Consider the following 21,887-nt stretch of genomic DNA (forward strand, 5'->3'; position numbering starts at 1 on the left):
GAAGAAAAGGGGGGTTAGGAGAATGTGGGTGAGACCATTATTTCCAAATTTTCTTCTTCCTGTATCTGGAGCAAGGGGGGAGATAAGGAGGGAAGCCACAGTCAGCCCCCCAACCGCCCCAGTCCCCTGGGATGGGGAACAGCCACTGATAACAACCCGGGGTCCTCGAGGTGGAGCATGTTCCAAGGGTTCTGCGTAAGTGATTTCGATAGTTCTGAGATGCTGTTGCCAATCCAAGGATAAGCAAATCCTTCCAATATCCATTGACTGACATAACCGACATTAGAGTCTCCGTTCATCCATATATTTGCTGTCATTGCTGGGTTGGGGCAGTTATCCAATTTTTTTCTGACCTCTTCTGTTATGGTACCACATGTCCTCTGCAGGCCCCAATGGGCATCCATATCTTTCAAGTACATCTGGGTATGCCACCCACTGCTCCATCTTTTCCACCGAAGAGGCCCAGTTCTGACACATGCACTTTGTGGTCAGACCACCAATCCAGAACAAGAGCCCTCATGCCCCTGAAGGCCCCCATCTATGCTGACCCCAGGCCCCCTGCAATCCCACACACCAATCCCCATAAGTGCTGCCAGCAGGCAGAGGGCCCTTCTGAACCCCCCTGCCCAGGGTGCACCCGCTGCACAGGTGGGCTTGGGGAACAAGGACAGGCACCCAGGCCCCACATGACCTCCCGCCGCTGGGGCTCACGGACCTGGCATCACCACGTAGGTGGGCCAGAATAACCAGGCCAGTCGACCTGGGCCCTGCTGTGCCCCCCTGCCGCCCCGGTCTCACAGACCTGGCACCCACAGTGCAGGTAGACCTGGGGAATCAGGCCAAGGTGACCTGGACCCTGCTGAGCCCACCTAAGGTTCATGACCCAGCACTCGCCACACAGGTCGGCCTGAGGAACCAGGCAAGGCGACCTGGCCCCACCAGGCCCTATGCCCCCAGGGTTCACAGACCCAGTGCCCACTGTGTGGGCAAACCTGAGAACCCAGGCCAGATGGCCTGGACCCTGCTATGCCCGCTTGTGGACCTGAGGAAACAGGCCAGGCAACTTTGGACCCTGCTGAACCCATCATCCCTGGAGCTCTGGAACGTGGCACCCACCTCGCAGGTGGGCCTGAAGACCCATTCACAGGCCAGGATGCCTGTCAGTTATTAGCTGCTTTTCTCCCAGCAGTGCAACACTTGCCTAGGTGCAATGCAGCCTAGGCTGTTTCCCAGGCGGAGAGGGGAGGATGTACACAAACTTTTTATTACTACTAATAAACAATGAAAAAATTAGTCACTTGAGAATACCCAATGGAGGGGAGAGAGTGGCAGTGCTGTGGCATAGCAAGTAAAGCCACCACCTGTGGCACCAGCATCCATGTGAGAATCCATTGAAGTCCCAGCTGCTACATGTCTGATCAGCTCTCTGCTAATGTCCTGGGAAAGCAGCGAGAGATGCCCAAGTCCTCGGGTCCCTGAATCTACATGAGAAAGCCTGAAGAAGCTCCTGGCTCCTGGCCTCAGACCAGCCCAGCTCTGATCATTGCAGCCATTTGGGGAGTAAATCAGAAGATGGAAGATTTCGTTATGTGTGTTTCTTGGCCTCTGTAACTATCTTTTAAGAATAAATAAATCTTGAAAAAAATCAATCAGTGGGCTATTAATTTTTCTGTAACTGTATAATAGTTTTAATCATTTTCTTTATGAAATTAAAAAACACAAAAATGCAGTCTTTAATAGTGAATAAGCCAAAAATACCGATGCCATCCTTGATCTAACAGTTTCTTCAAAAGAAGCTAGAAATTTTTTTAAAAAGCCAAGAAATCTGAGAAGTTAAAAAATACATAGAATATCTAAAAATATTTGTTCACCTAAAAAGCTGTCTTATATCAGAGGAGAAAGACTGCATCCATCAGTGCGTTACAGAGTTCAACAAGCTCCACAAAATCCATTAAGGTTTAAGACCACTTCCAGTATCTTAAAATAAAAATAAATTAAGGGCCCAGTATGGTAGCCTAGTGGCTTTTGGCCAGGGAAAGCAGTGGGACACTGCACCCGCATGGGAGACCCAGAAGAGACTCCTGGCTCCTGGATTCAGATCAGCACAGTTATGGCCATTGCAGTTGCTTAGAGAGTGAATTAGCAGACGCAAGATCTTCGTTTCTGTCTCTTCTCCTCTCTGCATATCTGCCTTTCCAATAAAGAAAATAAATCTTTCCAAAAAAAAAAAAAATAAATAAATCTAGGAATCCATTATTCAAGGTCACTTACGGAAAATTAATCACAGAAAACCTAAATTCCCTTTTCAGAAATTACAGTACTTTGCTGTAGTTGGCATTCCAGTACATAATGATGTAAATTAAGAACACACAATTAAAATTCAGACTGGCATCAAAAAATTTAACCTGTATGTACAGCAGACTGGTCCAGCCTCTCCCACATCCCATTCAGCTCTCATACTTGTCAGTGGGCATTGAAGCCTAGTTTAACCTAACCAGCCCCACTATGCATCCCACACATCTGCCAACGGATGCCACTCTGTCTAGCCATGCCTGTCCAAGTCCTGGTTCTCATACTTACCAGGCAGAGTGGCATCCCAGGAGGGAGGTGCCCACTGTTTCCCTCTAGGCCCATTCCCATTCCCGGATTTTGCACTCTCCAGATGGTTCTACCAGGACAGGGGTGGGCCTGGTGAGGGCTACTGGGAGTCGCTCCTACCAGGCTGTAGCTCCTACTGGTTTACATGGCCAAGTGTGTGGTGGGCAGGATTCGGATGGGCTCCAACACCCATTGGTTCATGTGGAAGATAGGGCTGAAGACAGAACTGACCCAGCAATTGCAACCACCAGCATATGCATAAGCTGATTGGAGCAATGGACTGTACCGGACATTGTACTGGCAAGCACACCCGAGAATCTGGTCTGGGATCATTTCAGATGAAGTTTCTTGGAGGGTCTGCCCAATCAAACTGCTCGACTCAGAACCCCAACTGTGAAGAGAAGTGCAGGTTCCATGGTGTGACCATGGAGTGCGTGTGTCAAAGCTGAGCTTCCTCAGTGGCTCAGACGGAGCAGTGGACAGCATATCCAGGTGCGTATGGAGAATATGGTAGTACGTTGGAGCCTGCAGAGGACACCTGATACCACAGCAGAAGACAACAGATCGATCAACCAGCCCAACCAAGCGTTGGCAGTGAACATCTGGGCAAGTGGAGACGCTAAGGTGGACTGTGTCAGCCAGTGGATTCTGAAGAGATTTCATTGTGCTTCGAGTGACGAGATTGGCAGCAATTCCGAACAGTTGAGCTATCAAAACCACTTCAGCAATGCCCTTGGAGCATGCCCCACATCGGGGACCCTGGGATGGTTGGGAGGGTGGGTGTGGCTGTAATATTCCCACAAATATTTCAGAGAAATAACTCAGCATATAAACACAATGTGATCTTGGAATTATCTTCTGCCTAAGCAGGTTACGCAGCATGCACTGTTGCTCTGTAACACTTGTACATAACTAATACAGCCTCCAAAACATGTAAGTGGAAAATCAGAAAAAGTGATACCAAGAAAACTATAGGCACTTCATTTCAGCCACAACTCATGGACTTCTCTATGCCTCCTAAAACCTTCTAAAAGTGATTTTAAGGATAACAAAAAAAAGTCCCAAGTCAGCTGTTTATAAAATGATACTTGCAAAACTACCCTATGTAAAGAAGTAAGTGTCATCAGAAGAGATGGTAAAATATAAAATAGATCAGAACATTGAAACTTCTGAGTAATCTATGGGGAAAATCAGTAAAAATAATCTTTCTTGGGGAAAAACTTTTTGCATTACGAATCTGAAGTACATCTTTACATATAAAATCAAGGAATACATTTAAGCCTTTCATTGCCACATAATTGGATATTTCGTGACAATAAAAATGATATGCTTTTTGAATATGTGTACATCAACACTAAAAAGCTCATTTTAATTTATTCCTTTGTTGGTAACTTCTGATGCATGCTTGGAGTTTGGCTCCCAGAGAGCACTTTTTATGAATCTTGAAGCTGTACCCCTGTCTGATTTTCCATCCTTTTTCTTATCTGCTATTTCCTTGACTCTGTTTCCAGTTCCTATTTTATGGGATGTTCTTAGAATTAACTCTTTAACACGCTTCTTTAACTCATTTCTGTCACACATCATGGTTTTCAATGTCTCATCCACAGCAGCAATGGAGTTCTCAAATGTTAACAAATCTCATGAATTTCCATTGGATAGTCTTCATTAATTTCAATGTTTTGGTTTGTTTGTTTTTTAGTCTTCATTAGTTTTTTCACCTGCCATTATGACCAACTTAGGGCCTACCACTCCTGTAATTGGATTTAGTACCATTTTATTTAAACTTAAATTTAAACAGCCACATGCGGCTTGCTGATTCCATGTTTGGACCAATATTGGTTTAAAAGTTAGAGACTTTATACCTTTTGCAGTAAGCTCTTAGATAATTAGAGTTAAGTTTTTGTGTGTGGTATCAGGTAAGAATGTAGATATTCTTTTTGATGGAGTTAGATAGTTCCAGCACTATCTGATGGAAAGATTTTCTTCCTTCCATTGAAATACCCAAGCACCTTTTTCAAAATATTCTTATCCCCTTACATATGCGTCTGCTTTTAGATTCCAGGTCCTCTGTGCCTGTCCTTTCACTAATAGCATCCTGATTTTACACTAAATCTTCTGTATCATTTCAGGCTTTAAAAAATTGTGGTATGTAACTCTACCTGTTCTTGAAAATGACTCTGAAATTGTTAGATATAAATAATCTTAATATTTATTTTGATGGTTAATCCTAATTATATCTTTGCCCACCCTTTTCAGCCTCTGGATGGGATTTTCTAAGTATTTGACATGTCTGGATTAAATGATAACATGTTCAAAGACTTGGGACACACAGGGTCATGGTACCCTCTGTGAGATGGACTAGATCTACTGGCTGTGTTCGACAGGTCCTCCTCTAATCTCTTGAGTGCTGGTTTTGCAGAAGAAGTTAGATACTCTTAAACATCCTTTCTGGGAAACCAGTGGTGAATACAGTGTAATCTGCCTTATATTCATTGAGAAGACTTAATAGGATTTTTGGTCTTTATGAAAACCTACAACCTTTTGGAAAGTTACCTTAAGTATACATCCCTTAAGACCTTTTTTTTCTGCTGTAGAATTTTATACCTAAGGTAACTTTAGATTTTCTAATCTAGGCCAGTGGTTTAGCATAGTGTCTGAAGGGGATTTGACACAACATTGATTATTAAGTAATATGAATGGATTTGGACTTTAAAAAAAATTAAAACAAGGTATCAGCCTACGGTGTATTTTTAAAAAGACACTGTTTATTGGAAAGATGGAGTAACAGAGAGGTGAGAAAGGCGCTTCCTTTTCCCTGTTCCCTTCTCAGATGCCCGCCGTAGTCAAGGTTAGGCCAAGCGAAAGCCAGGAGCCAGGAACTCTATCTGGGAGTCCACCCACATGGGCGATGCCCCAAGTACTCAGACTGTCACCCACTGCCTCTCACATCCGTCAGCAGGAAGCTGAGTTGCCAGTGGAGTAGCTAAGAGTTAATGCAGCACTCTAAAATGGGATATAGAAGTCTCCAAACAGCAGTGGCCACAATGCCTGCCCCTGAACTGTATTTTTAACTCAAGGCTGTGATCAATGTAATGTGGAGCGTGTCATCTTGTCCTTCTACAAACAATTTATTTTAAAAAGACATTGTTTCTGATGGTTGGCATCCCATCTGACAGGGGAAGTTTGTTGACTGACATTGCCTATTCTGTGGCCTCGTGGGGGAGGTGAGAGCGCTGGGCGTGGGGGGGGGCTGCTGAGGCAGGGCTGGGGCCTTGAAGTGCAGCCGCCCTCTCTGTGAAGCCCCTCCCTGTCACTACGGGATTAACTCTGAACCTGATGCAGTATTTCTGCACCTTCCTTTGCCTATTTGTGAAGCAGACACAGGAAGCATTTCCACCTTACGGGGTGGTGTGAGGTTTAAGTAAACGTGCCTGGCATGTGATACGCTCCAAGCAGCTTGCACCTCTCGCTTCTTACGCTGACCAGCCGAGAAGTAGACCTGCGTGCTGCTGGTCAGGCCGGGTGACTGTGTGGATGGGCGGGGCCACCGTGTGTACATCTTTGTCTAACCAGTTTATCCATCCCTACTCCCTTCCCCCTCGCCTCCCAGGGTTTCCTAGTATTGAACTACTGGCTACATGGCTACCAGATGCCTACGGGAATTCGTTCACAGCTGAGTTGCGAAGCTGGAATTGGTTCTAGACGCTGGGTAGATGCAAAGCAGCCTAACTCTTCAAGTACCGACATTTTTCACCTCCGACCTCGGCTCTACTTTGAGAAGGATACCTTAGCTTCACCGACTTCAAGTAGAACAGAAGCCCATTTCCTCTGCCACCAGTGAACAGATCTAATGCCTCAAATGTAAATTGTTCATATTAAAAGGAACATACAATGTGTTTTGCAGAAGTAAAAGCAACCGGCAAGAGAAGACTTGGCCTCTAATTTATACTGCTTTGCACTTTGGTCTGACCTTAAGAAACAGCATTCTTCTACAGTGAAATTTTGGGTGCCAAACACCTACCCAGAATGTCCAGGGCTTTTCTTTGCAGAAGTTAGCATTCTCCTTTTGACCGTCCAAGTCATTATGAATTCTGACTTGTATTAGGAACATGTCGGACAGTGAGAACAAATTTCTCGGGATTGTTTCAGTAACATTTTTTATTTTTGTTTTTTGAATTCCACTTCCTTTGTGTACTGGTTTCTTTTAATTTAAAGAACTATACACCAGTTATATTATCTCCCAACAGGTAATATGGCTCTCTTCTTTCATTAACTGTTCTCTATTCCCCAGCCATCTCCTGATATTTGGTAGAGTAACACCTTTATATGTGTGCTTGCCTCCTAATTTAAAATACTGTATCCGCATGTAGATATAATGTACATAACAGTTTAACCTCAAGGTTGCTGGAGTAGGGCGTTGGCCCCAGTGCCTGAGACACTAATATAGAGTGTGGACGCACTTAGCCATGGGCTGGGCTCAAGAACCTGACAACAGGGTTGATGTGGATAGCCTAGAACCCTTCCTGCAGTATTCATACAGTGGTTTTATTTTGTCATTGTCATTGTGTGTGTGTGTGTGCGCGCACGTGTGCGTGTGTGCATGGGTGTGTGTTTAATGTAACTTCTAAAGTTTAACACAAAAATGTTTTATTTGTTGTGCAGTATATATAATAGAGAGGTACCTTAAACATTTTTGTTGTTATTGGTCTTTTCCTCATAAATAACTCGGAGGACTTCTGGTCAACTTCCCATAATATTCATTTGGTTTCACTGTCAGAAATCCTTATTACGTATGCTATTGACCTGAGTTTCCCTGGCTCCAGACCTCCTGGGTCCTGGCCTTGCCTGGGGGCAAGCAGGGCCTGCTCAGATATTGGGGTTCGCTGAGCAGGTGAGGCCCAGACACCCACCTTGAGGCCAGGGCACTGTTGGGCAGTACAAAGCCTCCCGCCCATGCATCCCATCCCAGCCATCTCTGGGGTCACCTGCTCCTGTGGCCCCAGGCAGGTTCTCTCTGCTCCCGTGTGCTGTGCCGCCACAAGTGCGTGACTGGTACTGTCACAGTGGCCATGCATGGGAAGGACAGTGGCATCCGCTCGGTGCTCCTCTGCCCTTGCACAAGCAGCATTAGGCTTTGATTTGTCCCCTTGTCATTGTTTCCAACGGCCAAGGACGTCTGCAGCGTTTTAAAGGACCAATCAGTAGTCTTCTGGGATGGAAACCTCTTCCCGTGGAAGCACACTTGAGAAGTAAAGGGAAGGCCCCTGGCCTCTGGGTGTGGGATCAACGCATGTATGTGTTAGCTGTGTCCTGGCTTGACTCTGCTGTTTTTAGTTCTTCCTTTCATATATAGGTGTGTGTGTGTGTGTGTGTGTGTGTGTGTGTACACATATACATACATATACACATATATGTAATCCTTCCCTCCCACAGGTGACTAACTTTCTATGTTTTTGAGAGGTTGAGCCTCAAGGTGTGGAGATGAATAAATAAATAACTAAACCGCCATCCCAAGGTAGACGCCGTAAGCTTGACCGAGGCTTGGAAGTTGTTTCACTTTGGCCGCCCTTCACCTTGACAGCTTGTGGGTCTAACCTGTTAGGAATGCCCAGGGGCAGGGCGGGAGGAGACAGTACTTCGGAACGAATGGATTTTTTTTTGTTGTTTTTGCATGTTTATTAAAGAAGTTCCTCTTGTTCCTTGGGAGATCATGGCCTTTGAATATGCACACAACCTTTGAATTGTGCCTATGAAATTATAGCAGGGGACTTTGGCACCCAAGGAATTCTGACTTTTCTGGGATTATAGTAGTAATTCCCAGCCACACTCTGGACTTTATTTTGCTAACCATAATTGAGCAACTGTAAATTACTGCTATATTAATGTTTTAAAGCACTGGGATAGTCTAATTCTAACTTGTAATTAATTATGTTTGCCAATTATCTGTTTGAAAGAAATTTGTGTCTGAACAGCTATTGAAACTGTTAAATTGTACAGATATTATTCATGACAGCTTTGTACTGTGGAATGTGCTTAATAAAAAACAAAAAGTTTGACCTTTGTCCAATAAATGGCTAAATAATGTCCGTAAATCAGGTATGAGTATTCTGCCATACACAGAATCTGGCTTCATGCAATTGTTACATCAGCTACTAATTCTAAGCCAATACTGTATTAATAAAGTGTTGCAATACTCTGATGTTCTGTTAAGAAATTTTTCCCCTCCAAAAAAAAAAGCCTGTTAATGCTCTTAGTAATTCAGTGGGAATTAGGATTGAAGTTTCCAGAATCGAAAAAATAGATTACCCTGTAGAATGAAGTTGGTGGCCAACTGGGTTTGACCTATGAGAACTTTGTAAGAGGTGATGTAATTCCTGTGTCTTGGGACCCTTCCCGAATGCTGCCTTGGAAAGCCCAGGAGCTGGGGGCTCGTTGAGAGCACTTCTCCGGCACATCTGTGATTCCCACACTCTTCATTGCTTCACAACTTGCTCTCAGAATAGCAAAGTAACCCCTTCAGTGTGGCTTGCAGATGTGAATGGATCCTTAGCCTCTCCTTCAGGGGCTGGGGGACAAGGATGGGAGATAGTGGGTGCAGCTCACGTCACTCCAGGCCTTGGACAGAAGTTGTTCCGTTTTCTGTGTTTGCAGACATCCCGTCACTGGTTGAGGAGTTAACGGGAAGAGCGCAGCAGTTCTGCAGATTCTACTCCCAGGTTCTGAGCAGGGGCTGAGTTTTCAGGAAAGCTGGGTATTTGTTAGTCAACCAGACTGGGAATGGGATTTGGGGGGATACAATTTTGAGTATTTTCATACAGAAATACTTTTTTTTTGGAAAAATGTTTTAAAAATAGGTGATGCACATGTGGCTCACAAAGTCTGTTCACAAACCATAAAGGCAGAGAGTAAGCAGTCATTTTCCCTCGCCTCCAGTCATTCGTGTTTGTCCTTTGCAGCTAGATTCTGAGTCGGCGATTGTGGTTTGGACCTGTCCATACCTTCCTCCTTAACAGACATGGAGTGCCCTCTGTCGCCTTGCCCTTTCAGCTCATGTTCACGAACAGGTGCATCTTAGTACTTGGAATTCTACCTCTTGCTCGTGATTATAAGGATGCACCTGGTTTTATGCAGTTGGTTCCAGTTGAGGATGGAGTTGGCCTCTCTGTTCGGGAAATACCAGACTGCTTTTCCTTGAGAGGGGAGGTGTTGCTCCAAGAGAAGTCATAGCTCTAAATACACCCCATGTTGATTGTCAAAGACTCGAAGAGGGATGGGGAAGGCACCTTGGATGTCTTCTCAGAGGCTGGGGTGGTACCTTGTCATCTCAGCCTGTTTTCCAGTTGATGAGGAGATAGGAGATCAGGCCATCTGCCTGTTATCCTGTCACTGGTGAGCTGTGGGGGAATACCTACTTTTGGGTGTACTCTTCCATGTATCACCTGCTCAAGTCTTGCAAGCATGCAAGTCCATGATGCTAGCTGTGCAATGTCAAGCAAAGTTGGAAATACAGATCATGTGCCAACCCAACTTAGGAAAGCTGGCAACTGATTTGAGATAAATCTCTGTGACACCAATTTGCCTTCTCCGAACTAGCGTGATTTAAAATTTTTTAAAGAAAAGATGTATTTAGGGCTCAGCACAGTCGCCTAGTGACTAAAGTCCTCACCTTGAACACACCAGGATCCCATATGGGCACTGGTTTTAATCGCGGCAGCTCCACTTCCCATCCAGCTTCCTGCTTGTGGCCTGGGAAGGGAGTCACAGGCGACCCAAAGCCTTGAGACCCTGCACTTGTGTGGGAGACCCGGAGGAAGTTCCTGGCTCCTGGCTTCAGATCGTTGCAGCACCAGCCTTTGCAGTCACTTGGGGAGTGAATCGTCGGACGGAAGATCTTCCTCTCTGTCTCTCCTCCTCTCTGACTTTGCAATAAAAAATAATATTAAAAAAAAGAAAATATGTATTTATTTTGTTTATTTGAAAGGCAGAATGACAGGAAAAAAAAAATCATTGTTAGTTCACGCCTCAAATGACTGACTTCAGATAGACCAAGCCAAAACCAGGAGCCTGGACTCCGTTTGTGTCAAATGAGTGGCTGCTGTCTTCCCAGCCACATTAGCACAAAGATGGATCAGAAGCAAAAATAGCTAGGCCTGGAACCCTGAATGGGATGTGAGTGCCCCGAGCATGCTGGCTCCATTTTTAGTTACTTGAGGCTGTCCAAGTTTGAAGAACTGAAGAGGTTCCAGAGGAGCTTGCCTTGACTGAGTCCATGGCCATCCCTGGAAGCTTGCCTTCTAAACAGGAGGTGGTGGAGCCCACAGGGACAGAGGTAGCCATGGGAGTGCACAGCAAAAGTAACTTTCTCAGGGGCTCCTTGTGATGGCTCAATTAGCTGATCCTCTTCTTGCAAGTGCCGACATCCCATATGGGTGCCAGTTCATGTTCTGGCAGCCCCACTTCCCATCTAGCTCCCTGCTTGTGGCCTGGGAAAGCTGTCGAGGACGGCCCAAGGCCTTGAGACCCTGCACCTGCATGGGAGACTCGGAAGAAGCTCCTGGTACCCGGCTTCGGATCAGCTCAGTTCTGGTCATCAAGGCCGTTTAGGGAGTGAGCTAACAGATGAAAAAAATCTTTGTCTCTCCTTCTCTCTGTAAATCTGCCTTTTCAATTAAAATGAATGAATTTAAAAAAAAGTTTTCTCAAGGTGTGCTGGATCACCTGAAAAGTAGAATCATCTCAATGGGACTGGAGTTTTCCGTGGTGTCCAACTTTGTGGTCCTCTACTCAGCCTGTCTACAGGAATTGCTTGATTGTCTTGCTTAGAGTGCCCACGTTTCTGCGGGGCTGGTCTGGGTGACACTGGATGTGACCAAGAGCCAGAGGCTCCAGTCATGGGGAGGACATGCCAAAGGGACAGAGAGCTGGAAAGATCGCAGTGCACACAACCTAAACTTCCTCCAGTCTCACCGCTGTCTTTTGAGCCTTCCTGCAGGCTGTTTTTTATTTCTTCCGTGGCACCAGGAGGTTTGAGTATTGGGAGGGAATGTCCTTCAAGCATCAATTTTTGGATCTTGATTGGGACCCTTCCAGGGAGGTCATTCATCCACAAGGTGGCAGGGAGGAAGGAACCCAAACTTTGGGGCCCAGAACTTTGAAGCTTTGTCCCATTGGCAGCAGGCTGCATGTTCACAGGCATTGGTTGTGCAGAACCAAAATCCCTATTTAAGAAGGTAGGGCCGGTATGCTGAGATTTGCATAAGGGGTAGAAGGCTTAATCCACAGCGCCCAGCTCAGGGCCTGGTGGCTTCAGCTGTGGCACTGGGAACAGCAGAATGCTCACACCTGAGGAAGGTGGGGTACTCCGTGGAGTCGGGAAGGTGAAATTCATGAGCATGGACAAGGCTAAGTCAGGGTGGGCATCTCAAAGGGAACTGCAAGGGTTGGTGCTACTCAGGTGGGCTTTGTGGCAGAGCCAGAGAAGACACCAGAGTTCCATCAGCCCTGCTTCCCATCCAGCTCACTGCTCACGTGCCTGGGAAGCAGCGAAGACTGCTTGGGTCCCATGTGGGAGTTTCTGGGTCTTGGTGACAGTCTGGCCCAGACCAGTCTGCTGTTGGGGTCATTTGTAGATGTGAACCAGTGGATGGAATATTCTCTCTTTCTTTCTTCCTTTCAAATACACACATAAATGCTAAAAGGAAAGAAAAAAAAAGTTGTCACTTCTGGAGGGAACATGGACAGTCCCCAGGGAGAATGTGAGCTGTTGGGTGAGTGGGAGAGGAGATAAATCAGATGAATAGAATAAGGCTCCAACTATGCTGGGAAGCAGCTGGGCTTTAGCTCTGTTCCCCTGCTACCCTGGTATCTCCCGTCCATGTTCCCAGGGCACTGGGAACCTCCCCCGTCCCCTGGAGCCACACCTGTTCCCAGGCAGTCCGTTGACATGAACAGACCTGTCGTGGCTTCCTCCAGCGTGGCTGGGCCTCAGTCCTATATGTGATCCTCAGTCATTGTGTCATCCACACTGCATGAAGTCTGAGAGGGAGAGGAGGCGCTGGACAAGGACTGGCGCAGCAGACTGGGTAAAGGGACACCACGGGGGTTCCAGCAGACGGACAGTGGGATAGAGCAGAGGACAGAACCCTGATGAATTGGAGGGGCGATTCTGAAGATGTTAAGGAGACAGGGTCCTGGAGGAATGCACGGGCGGCTGAGGGCGAAGGCCACCAGATGAGGTCATCACAAGAAATGGGGGCTGACACTCACTGCTCTTAGAAAATTTCCATTCCAGGGTGCACATCGGCAGTGGTTGCGGGGCACCCCAACCATCAACTCTTGAACCGTGTGTGCACAACTTCTGGGCGGTGGTTGGTTAGTGGCCCTGGGGGACAGCGGGGTGGCGGGCAGGCAGCCAGGTGCTGCGTCAAATGTCCCGGCCTGAAACGTCACGGCCTGGAGTGGGGCACCCTGGCTAGTAGGGCCCAAGCACCAGGAGCCGTTGTGGGGGTAGCCCTAAGGGAGGGGACCACTGCTTGACTAGCAAAGGGGGCAGAGGTTGGGAGAACTTCAGTCGATGGCGGCTGGAGCTCGTCTGGGCCTCCTGGGAGGCAGAACCATGTGTGCCCACTAAGTCCCCACAGGACACCTAACCCCGGGGCACGCGGCCTCCCAGTCCTGGGAGTCCAGCAACGGGCGCCCCCTGAGCTCTGGTTGCAGCCGCCCGGTCTAGGGTGGGGAGTGCAGAGATAAAAGCTGCTGTCAGTCCGGCCGCGGCCAAGGCACTTTATAGCACGGGCTGCTAGTTTTCCTCTCAGGAAATTTCATCATGTCTCCAAGAAGGGGAAGGGAAAAAAGGGAGGGGGTGGGTGGGAGGGTGGGAGCGAGAGGGAGAGAGAGAGAGAGAGAAAGAGAGAGAGAGAGGCTAATTGGCCACAGACGGCTTAGGTCAGCCACAGGTCAGCGCCGCAGGAACCCTTTAGTGGTCCTCTGCGCTCACCTCATCTCTCTAATAATAGTTTTTCCTGTTAATAATAATAATAAAAATAAAAACTAGTGCTGCCCCTCCTGGCATAAGGTGACATTCCATTAGCATATGGAATAGTTTTCAAAACACATCCGAAAGTGGGTTCATGCCAGAGGCGACCAAGCAGCAGCAAGTGGCCGAGCAAGTCCACCCCGAGCAGAGAGTGGGCGGGGGCTGCCACAGCACCCGGGTGGCTTATTTCCCAGCGGGGACCACTGGAGAAGACAGTGACGTCCCCTGCTCCCCACCCCACAACCCCTCTCTGCCAGCAGCTCTGCGGATGGAAGGCTTTCCTAGCCTGCCTGGCTCCCTCAGAGGGCAGCCAGAGGGAGCATGGGGCACAGTCCTCACCTTGTTCAATGAACACCTGTTGTGGGCGTACGGCAGGAAATAAATACAGCCAGCTGGGGCCACTGCCCTGTCCAGCACACTCCCATGACTGTTGTGCTTTGAACAGAGTTCAATCCCTTCTGTCTGCCCATGGTGACAGTCCTGCTTCCTGGCCACTGTCCTTTTGTGTCCTGCTTTCCTCGTCACTCCCATTCCTTCCTGCCTCAGAACGTTCACACGTGTGGTGCCCTCTGCCCACCGCATAGTTTTGCCTCCTTCCTCAGCGGTTGGCCTGTCTTCCTTACTCAGGTCTCAACTCATGCACCTGCTACTCCACACAGTCATCTGTGGCCAAATGTCTCCATGGTCCGTGTTCTTCTCTGCTTCACCCTCTGTTACTGTTCACTCTATCATTTTCTTTTCTTTCTTTTTAGAGATTTATTTATGTTTTATTGGAAAGGCAGATATACAGAGAGGAGAAGAGACAGAGGAAGATCTGTCCACTGATTCACTCCCCAGGCAACCGCAATGGCCTGAGATGAGCCAATCCGAAGCCAGGAGCGTCTTCCAAGTCTCCCATGTCGGTGCAGGGTCCCAAAGCTTTGTGCTGTCCTTGACTGTTTTCCCAGGCCACAAGCAGGGAGCTGGATGGGAAGCAATGTGGCTGGGACACTAACTGGCGCCTGCATGGAACTGGCGCATTCAAGACAAGACTTTAGCCACTAGGCTGCTGTGCTAGGCCTTCTATTTTCTCATACATATTCAAGACATGTGTGTTGACAGGCTGATGATGTGGCAACACACAACATGTGGCAACACACAAACACACACATATACACACAAATCCCCCTTGCTTACTGGCATAATAATCAAAAATCTCTGTAGACATTTCCAGTGTTGTCTAGGGCACAGAGATCCACCTGATGAGAACCACTGGTCTAAGAGGAGCTTGAAGGTCAGCCAGATGCACTTAGAGCAGGTCTTCTACTCCCACGGGAAGGAAACTAGAGCAGTCATGGTGCCAGAGCCTGTGAGATGTGCCACGAACAAAACCAGCCCCCTGGGCATTTTTCTTTTCCTTCCTTCCTTCCTTCCTTTCTTTCTTTCTTTCTTTCTTTCTTTCTTTCTTTCTTTCTTTCTTTCTTTCTTTCTTTCTTTCTTTCTCCTTTCTTCCTTTCTCTCTCTCTCTCTCTCTCTCTCTCTCCTTTTCATATTTCTTTATTTTCATTGGAAAGGCAGATATACAGATGAGAAGACACAGAGAGGAAGATCTTCCATCCCCTGATTTACTCCCAAACTGGCTGCAATGGCCAGAGCTAAGCTAATCCAAAGCCAGGAGCCAAAAATCAGGAGCTTCTTCCTGGCCTCCCATATTGGGTGCAGGGTCCCGACTTTGGGCCATCCTCAACTGCTTTCCAGGCCATAAGCAGGGAGTTGCAAGGGAAATGGGGTAGCTGAGACATGAACTGGCGCCCACATGCAATTCTGGGACGTGCAAGCTGAGGATTTTAGTCACCAGGCTACCGTGCCAGGCCTCTGTGGGCATTTATCAATTCATCCTTAAGACTCATGTGTCTGATGAGTTTCTTGGTTGCAAGTTACAGAATCCCTTCCCCATACCAGTCCAAAATGATCTACCCAAAAACAACAAAAAGGAATTTGAAATTCGTATTCGTTGAATAGTGCTGCATTGGAGCATAGCTCTGGTGTCAGGCATAGCTGGATCCAGGTACTCATTCAATATTATCCAAAATCATGTAATTTTCCAGGTCTGTGCTCCTCAAGACTGGTGTTATTCTTAGAATGGCTCTTCCCATGGGTTACTCAACCAGCTGCCAGTAGCTCTGGTCTATTCCTCAGATGTGGTGGAAGGCGGAGGGTGGAAGTCCTGCATACAATTACTGTGCTAGGTTTGTTACTCTCCTTGACTAATACGCATGTCCTGGAGTCTGGAGTGGAGAAAAGACTGGTTAGTCCCCAAGAATAATCCACAGGGAAACTGGGGAAGTTAACTGAAAAGAGGTCCGTGGATTCTGATCACCCAAACCATTAACAATAATAAGGGCAAACAATGGTGACTCCCTTGTAAGGAGCATGCGAGCTTCTCTGCTGCCTTCTTAGGTGCCTTTGCATGGAGCTGGATTGAACTTTGAATAGCTAACCAAGACTCAAACCTGTGCTCTGACAAGGGATGCTGAAATTGCAAGTGACGGTTTCACGCGCTGTGCCACAGTGCCAACTCTCCGTGACATAATTTCATGAATTTTTCTCAAATAAAGGATCCAGTTGATGTTACTGTTTCCCTTCCCCCACTTTACAGATGGAGCCACTGAGATCTGCAGGAGCCAGCTGATCTGTCCAGGGTCAGACAGAAGTCTTTTCTTTTTTTTTTTTTTTTAAAGATTTATTCAGTTTATTACAAAGTCAGATATACAGAGAGGAGGAGAGACAGAGAGGAAGATCTTCCGTCCGATGATTCACTCCCCAAGTGAGCCACAACAGGCCGGTGCGAGCCGATCTGAAGCTGGGAACCAGGAACCTCTTCTGGGTCTCCCACACGGGTGCAGGGTCCCAATGCATTGGGCTGTCCTCGACTGCTTTCCCAGGCCACTAGCAGGGAGCTGGATGGGAAGTGGAGCTGCTGGGATTAGAACCGGCGCCCATATGGGATCCCGGGGCTTTCAAGGCGAGGACTTTAGCTGCTAGGCCACGCCACCGGGCCCAGTCTTTTCTTTTCTTTTTTTTTTTTTTTTTAAAGATTTATTTATTTTTGTTGGAAAGCCAGACATACAGAGAGAAGGAGAGGAGAGACTGAGAGAAATGTCTTTCGTCCAATGGTTCACTCCCCAAGTGGCCTCAATGCCCTGAGCTGAGATGAGCTGATCCGAAGCCAGGAGCTTCTTCCGGGTCTCCCACTTGGGTGCAGAGTCCTGAGGCTTTGAGCCGTCCTTGACTGGTTCCCCAGGCCACAGGCAGGGAGCTGGATGGGCAGTGGAGCTGCCAGGATATGAACTGACTCCCATATGGGATCCTAGGACATGCAAGGCGAGCACTTTAGTAACCAGACAAACGCACCAAGCCTGAGCCCTGGGGTTTGAAGCTAGGCAGACCCCATTGTCTTCACCATGGTCCCCAAATTCCAGAAATTGCAAACCAGTAATCTCAGAGTCAAAACTGGTGGACTGATAAGTTTTGCTTGGCCCCCTACCTTATTTCTAAATATATTTGAGCTGGTTTCCAGTATTTAAAAATTGGGAAGCTGCACAACAAAAAACAAACAAGCAAAACCAATTTATGCTTTCCTGCTTTTCCCTGCTTTTCTTGAGCAGGGGGCAAGCAGAAGAACGGCAGCATTGGGATTGCCAGCCTGACATGCCTGCCTGGCAGAAATCAGTTGGAGCCCCGGAGCTCAGCCTCTCTCCCCTTTGGGCACTTGCTACTACTCACCACGGCCTTCCCAACCCTGAGGCCAGGAGTCCTTTGCTGCGCTCACCACGCTCATTACAGGGCTCTATCTGCCCGGAGGGCATTAGAGCTTGCAGCCCCAACTTTCCGCCAAGGCACCTATGCACTTTGGACTCCAGGGCACTGGAGCTACTAGCAACTGCTCTCCAGCAAAGCTCTGCTGCTGAAGGCCTGTTTTTGGCGGTAGGACGCTTGGAAGGAGCCCCATTTTTCCTTCCACCCTCCCCAGACCCAGAGCCCCAGTTCCACTGCCCTTCCACCTAACTCAGGTTTATTAGCCATTGGAGGCCACTTTCTTCGGCAGTGTTTGTCTTGGGGACACGACTCTGGTTTTTTTTTTTTTTTTTTTTTTTGCTACCCCCTCCCGAACCCCCTGCTGTTTCTTCCTAATCCTCGCCAGGAGACCCATTACCTGGATTATCATGAAACCTGAGCCACCAGCGTGAGCCCTTTGCAAGGGATGGACCATTTCATTTCTGCCCGGTTCTGTTTGTTTAAACTCTCTGCTGGCAGGGCGCTGGCTGGGAGGCGGGAGTTCCACAGTGCTCTCCGGCAGATGGTCTGGCCCATTTCAAGGACCCGTGTCGGGAGCCAGAACGGGAGAGGCGGTGGCTGGAATGCAGGCTGTGGGGGAGGAGGGCACCTCATGGGTGTGTTCAGGGAGACCTGGAATTGAGGATGAAAACAACAGTTTTTCATACATTTGGCAAATCGGGTTTACAGGTCCTGTTTTAGGCGTGAGAACATTAAAGCTTGGCAGGGGGCTCTCTTGTCCTGGGTTACAGGGCTAGTTAAGGAAGGAGAGAAAAATGTGGTATAGCCTAGCAAATACAGGCATACCATATTTCAGGCTGGTGATCATGGTGATAGTGATGATGGTGATGACCATGGCGGTGATGATAGTGGTGGTGAAGATGACAATGATGATGGTGGGGATGGTGATGATGGTAGTGATAATAGTGATGATAATGGTGCTGACAATTGTACTGATCTGATTCTGGTTTGAGTTGAGTGTCTTTCGGTTCCTTTTGAAATGTACTCTCCATTGTGAGATATGAAAAGGGTAGGAACTTGGTGAGACCAGTGTCCAGAGGCAGGGCCCTTGGGAGGCGATTAGGATTAGGCAGTCCTCAGGACGGAGCCCCTGGATGAATCACCGGTGGCTGTATCAGAAAAGAGAGACTGAACACACACACACACACACACACACACACACACTGTCTGTCTCCTGCCCTGTACCATCGCAGACTCTGTCAGGCGGAAGCACATTAGAAGAGATGGGCTTAACCTGGCACTCCAAGAATCATGAGCTGAGATAGACCTCTTTTTGTAACTTCCCTGTCTGTACTTTCCAGAGACTAGCACCAGAAAACAGAAGTATACACCCACAAGCGTTGGAACTGAAACGCGCAGTGAAGACCTCCGCGGTCAGGAGAATGGACCCAGCTCCCTGCAAGGCACCACTTGGCTTTCTTTCCAGCAGGATTCCTCAGTCAGAGCCACACAGTGCTCAGTACGGATGGCACTGGTGACCTGATACTGAGTGTTGCACCTGCTGCTTGGGGGTTGGGGCTGAGTTCTAGAATGACACTATGGCTCAGTTTGCTCATCTGCAAAATGGGAGGAGTCACTGACAGGAACTTCGTAGGATGTGAACAAAATGATGTGTAGGAAGCTATGGCAAGGCAAGGTGTCAGATAGAGAGAGCTGGCAGACAGTGGCCACCCAGGGAGTGCTGACAAACCCAGACTCCTACTGGGAGTGGCCAAAGGCCAAGTTCTAGCTGCAACCCCTCCAGCTGGAGGAGCATCACACTTGCTAGAAGGGTCCTCCAGTCCTAATCTGCCTTGTGAATGTGTGGGGAATATTAGACATTGCCTGCAAGTGCACAGTAAGGGCCCAGTCACCACTATTCTATAAAGCATGCTTTCTTTTCTCCTGTGATCTCCTGCTAGGAAGAAACTTCCTTCTGCTGTCTATACATCTGCTGTATTAATTAGCGTGCACGTATCTGGCTGTAGGTAATAGGAGAACCAGGGGCTGATATTGAGACGCAATGGATCAAGCCACTGTGACACCAGCATCCCATTGCGAAGTACCTGTTCAGGTCCTGGCTATTACTTCTAATCCAGCTTCCTGCTAACACACCTGGGAAAGCAGTAGATGACAGTGCACCTAAGCGGTTCCTTGCCTCTCACAGGAGACTAGGATGGAGATCCTAGCTCCCGACTTTGGTCTGATTCAGTCCTGGCTGATGTGGTTATTTGGGGAGTGGACCAATGGATATGAAATCTCTCTGTGTTTATCTCTTTCTGTCATTCTACCTTCCAAATGAATGAATGAATGAATGTGTGTGTGTGTGTGGTTTAAAGAAATGATAAAGAAACCGACGGACAACATAAGCAATTAAGGCCTCTTCTTGTAAACATCCAAGGGCAGGCAGCTGTTCCCAGGGTGATTCAAGCAGTCCTTAATATGAACAACATGACCTTTCTTTCCCTTGCCATCCTTCATGCCCAGACTTATCAGAAGGCTGCCATTGCTCAGGGCATTTTACTTTGACATTCATGCCTTCCTCTCTCCTAAGGAGGAAAAGGCTTTCCCGAAAGGCTTAGGGGATATCTGGTTGACCAGAATTGAGCACCAGGCTGGCTCCAACTCCAGGGGGTGGAAAAAGCAAACGGCAGAACCTGGTTTTCTTAGATCAGTCACAAGTCCCTTGTAGCTGGGCACACCCTGCAAAAAGGAGAGCTGTAGTACCAAGGGTCAAGTGGGGGGCTGGCTGCCAAGGCTACCTTTGGAGAGAAAGGGTGAAGTAGGACCTGGTGCTTAGGCCAGCCCAGCTGTTGTGGTGGTGATGGATGGGGGTCCTTGAGCAGTTGAGGTGTGGCAGTGACTGACGCTGAAGGATGAGAGGCTAAGTGAGCTTCAGGTAGCAGATGGCTTCAGGTAGCAGGTGGCTGGCATGGCAAGCACACATCCTCTTGGGCTGCTTTACTCAGTTCAGCTTCCATCTGCTACTGATTTTTTCACCAAAGCTGATTCCCTTGGAAATATGGTTGGGCAAGGGCCCTATGTCTGTTCCTACTGTAAACAAATGCATGGGACTGGCACAATGGCCTAGTGACTAATGCTCCTCCTGCAAGTGCACGCATTCCATATGGGAGCTGGTTTGTGTCCTGGCTGCTATATTTCCCTTCTAGCTCCTGCTTGTGATGTGGAAAAGCAGTGGAAGATGACCCAAAGTCTTGGGACCCTGCACCCACATGGGAGACCTGGAAGAAGCTCCTGGCTTCAGATCAGCTCAGTTCCACCCCTTGTAGCCATTAAGGGAGTGAACCAGTGGATGGAAGATATTTCTCTCTGTCTCTCCTCTCTAAATCTGCCTCTTCAATAAACAATTAATCAGATAGAAAGAAAGAAGAAAAAGAAGGAAGGAAGAAAAAACCCCAAACTAGATGCTGAACCCAAACAATCCTAGACAACCAGTGGATTTTCTGTAACTCAAAGCAAATACCTCCCCTCCTCTCTGCACCCCAGGGTCTCCCCAACCCGCACCAGGTGCATCGTGGGTGCATGCCTGAATGAACTCACAGCCACGTGGGGCCCATCGCAGCTGCAGTGGCAGGAGTCTCCGCCCTGTCACCTAAGTTTTTTTAATCCCAGCGGTTCCCCAGGCACATTCCTTCTGGATCCTGCTTCCAGGAAAAATGTTGTCTCCGCTGAGGTTAGAGCATGTTCTCTGCTGTCGGAAAATGAAAACTAGTCAGCCCCACGTGTCGCGCGGGCAGCGCGGCTGATGGCTGCCAGCCGAGGGCGCTGCAGGGGTCGGTCTGTCCAACGCTGGGGCAAGCTCCACCGCCAGGCTAAGCTGGGAGGAGAAGGCGACCTGGGGGCTCAGCACATGCCTGGACAGCCGTACAGTCATTAGCTTGCCTTCTCAGGGGACTGCGTGGGAGACGACCGGCGTCCCGCAAGGCGGAAAGCGCGTCGTGTGGGCGACCTGAGCCGCGTGCAAAGGTTTTCCACTTTACAGTGGTCCAGGGCCACTCCTGGGATCTGCGCTTCCGGGCTCAGATGGCTCCTCGAGGTCAGGCCATGGGGAAGAGGAATGTTTGCTTTTGGCAGGGAAAACAGTAGTTCATGGTGGGACGGATGGAGACTCGTAATGGGGTGATTTATTCTGGGAAAGGTCTTGGGGTTTTCCTCGTGGTTTGTATTTGAACTTGGGTTGACGGAAGTAGGAGAAAAATGGCTTCCACACAGGGGATTGGGAAGTGGCTTAGGGTGGATGGCGCCTTGGAGGGCCAGGTGAGGGTTTGGGCGGATCAGAGAATGCTATCTCATCTATGTTGATTCACGTGTCTGCCACCTCGTTCACTCCCTGGCTCACCAACTTGCTCCTGTGTTCCTTGGCTTGGAAGCTGTGTGTACCTGCTCCATGCTGGGGGTGGGGCACACCCACTGAACA

The 21,887-nt window shown here is 48.3% G+C and overlaps 1 protein-coding gene and 1 pseudogene across 11 annotated transcripts in view; one reads left to right on the forward strand and one right to left on the reverse strand.

The window, feature by feature from the left end:
* Window positions 1-21,887, forward strand: part of FBXW11 (F-box and WD repeat domain containing 11) — a 120,337-nt gene that overhangs the window by 91,980 nt on the left and 6,470 nt on the right. The gene's annotated exons all lie outside the window — the stretch shown is intronic.
* On the reverse strand, window positions 3,788-4,472 carry LOC131482683 (nuclear nucleic acid-binding protein C1D-like; annotated as a pseudogene).

The sequence above is a fragment of the Ochotona princeps genome, chromosome 19 (genome assembly GCF_030435755.1).
Source record: "Ochotona princeps isolate mOchPri1 chromosome 19, mOchPri1.hap1, whole genome shotgun sequence".
Lineage (NCBI taxonomy): Eukaryota > Metazoa > Chordata > Mammalia > Lagomorpha > Ochotonidae > Ochotona > Ochotona princeps.